The following is a 2,610-nucleotide window of genomic DNA, read 5'->3' on the forward strand; positions in this document are numbered from 1 at the left end:
TTCTGTCAATTCTGGAAGTATCCAGCCATCATAATCTTCATACATAAATCCTTCTTTAAAAATATCTTCATTCTCATATCCTTCCAACATCCTCCACTTTTCCATTTTCTTTTTTTAATAACCATGAGACAATAACATTAACAAACAAATTTTTCATCTGTTGTGAGAATTCTTTTCCTGGGGATACTAAGCAATGTTTTTCCCCTTTTTTAGGTTGTAGTATTGAGCCAATGTTTGATAACATTAAAGTTTTTCTGGAGAACCAGTGAATTTACTGAGCTTACTTACAGAGATGACTGAGGGGTTGCTGAGGTATATGAGTGACCTGAGAGTATTTATATTGGAAAGCCTTAACCCAGCATGGAGGAAGCCTTCCTAGCCTTTTTTAGATAATATAATTTAGTCTTTTCCAAGTCCAGGAGACCATGTCATTAGGTTCAAATTACATACAGTTGGCTGGGAAGAGTGGCTGGATACTCAGGTGAGGATTGAATGACCCTGTTTACCCCTCCTCCTTCAATTAATTGTGATGATTTTTGTTAGTGGACACAGCTGAAGTCATGAAGATGGTAATTGTTTGACTCAGAATAAAGTAGTGTGTAGCATCATCTTATTAAAAGAACATAGAATCTAAATTATATACATAATGTAATGTAATAAGTTAATATTACCCATGTACATATTGTGTTTTATAAGTTTTTAGGTAAATCTTTTACCTTATGTAGTTTAGTGAGTGGTCCATGAAAACCTTGCTTTAGGTGGAAAAAAGCAATTGGTACATAGTTAAACATTATCAAATTGACGTTTACAACCTCCAGAATAATCAATTAAGGAAAACTGTGCTATAACCCTGTTCAGACTTTATAACGGTTGGAGTGGGAGAGATGTGAATGGTGTCCTGTCCATGAGGGGACAGAGGGGCAGGGGTATCAGAGGCAGGGTCTGGAATCAAAGTAGAAGTTAGATACAGGAAGGATAAATGGCTTATTTGAGCTAGAAACCAGAATAGGGGAGACTAGGGAATATTTGGCAAGGAGGTGTTTAAGGTTTTGGATTTCCTCAAGTAGAGGAGAGTTAGTGGAAGGAGAGTGGGTGATGGACTTAGAGCAATGCTGGAGAGGGGGAAGGTTGTGTGGAGAGGGAGTTGGAGTTGGAGAAAGGAGGAGGGATGGGTTGGGCCCTGGAATGAGAGGCAAGGGAGAGAATAGCAAGGGGAGAGCATGGGGAGGACTCAGCTGTGCCTCAGGCTGGAGAGCTGGAGGAGGTTGGGGATGGGTTCTAATTGGAAGCAGCTCATTGGCTATGGTAGGATCAAAAGCCGAGGTCAAGGGGTGGCCTGGGTTGGACCCTGGAATGGGAGGCAAGGGAGAGTATAGCAAAGGGAGAGCATGGGGAGGACTTGGCTGTGCCTCAGGCTGGGGAGCAGGAGGAGGTTGTGGATGGGTCTTAATCAGAGGCAGTTCATCGTCTATGGTAAGATCAAAAGCTGAGGTAGAGGGGTAGGGAGGAGGGGGGCAGAGGCCCCTGGATGGTTGGGATCCCATGAAACCTTCTTAGCCAAAAGAACCTGATGGGAAGAACATGGGATCCAGAGAGAGGGATTAGCACAGAGATCAAAGGAAGCTTGGATGTATGGTAATTTGGAACATTTGCCTTTACGATGGCAGAAATTTTCTAAATCTCTCAAAATATTGAAGTTTAAGTTTCCAGTGCCTGGCCAAACAGAGTTATTATTTAACTCATACTGAGGCCAGGCAGTGGTGCACAGGAACTTCAGGAATTTTGGCCTGATTGTATCCAAAAGTCCTAGTTGTTTTAAGGATTTAAGAAGACGAGCAAGAGTTGTGAGACCCTGAGACTTTGAGTGGGTATTTCCCATAGTGACAGATTAAGTACAGAATGAAGAGGAGAGAGAGAAAGAACCCAGCGAGCTGGTAGGAGGTAGAGACAGAACCAAGCAGATGGAAGACAAAGAAAATCCTCTCTCCATGGGAGTGGAAGCAGGATCATGAGTCCAGGCAGGAAAGCACAGCAGATGAGGAAGAGAAAGAGAGACAGGGTGGGAGTAGGAGGAAAAGGGGTTTGGCATTGGTCATGCAGAATGAGAGCAAGGAGAACCAGGCATCAAAACAAAGCGTCCTTTTTTTGTTGCTCGGGTTCTAGTTATTATTTTCGAGTTATTTCCAAGTCCCAGAAGGCAGCGTCCCGCAATTAGATGATCAGGGAGAGGAAAGGCAAGATCCTGTCCTGGACAGGAAGTAGTGCATGTTCCTATCTCTGGAAATAGCATCCTATGTCCAGAGAAAGGAAAGGGGTTTCCAACACACGTGTGATTTCGAGGCAAGAGAGAAGAGCGGAAAACCCTGCAATGAGAGTGTGGCATGACCAGCCAGTAGATGGAGACAAAGTACAAGGAATGGGATGGGAGAAAAGCGGAAAAAACGCAGTGAGCCAGAAGGGAGGGAAGCTTGTGGAACAAGTTGATCCTGAGGTTTATTTAGTAGCAGCTGAGGGAAGATGAGCCCCAGAAAGGTGGTGGTTTAGTAGAGGTTTTGTAGAGCCAAGAGATAGGGAGAGAGAGAGATAGGGAGAGAGGTACTTAAAATTAAC

Source organism: Nannospalax galili, unplaced genomic scaffold (assembly GCF_000622305.1).
Source record: "Nannospalax galili isolate Female #2095 unplaced genomic scaffold, S.galili_v1.0 scaffold117, whole genome shotgun sequence".
Taxonomy (NCBI): Eukaryota; Metazoa; Chordata; class Mammalia; order Rodentia; family Spalacidae; genus Nannospalax; species Nannospalax galili.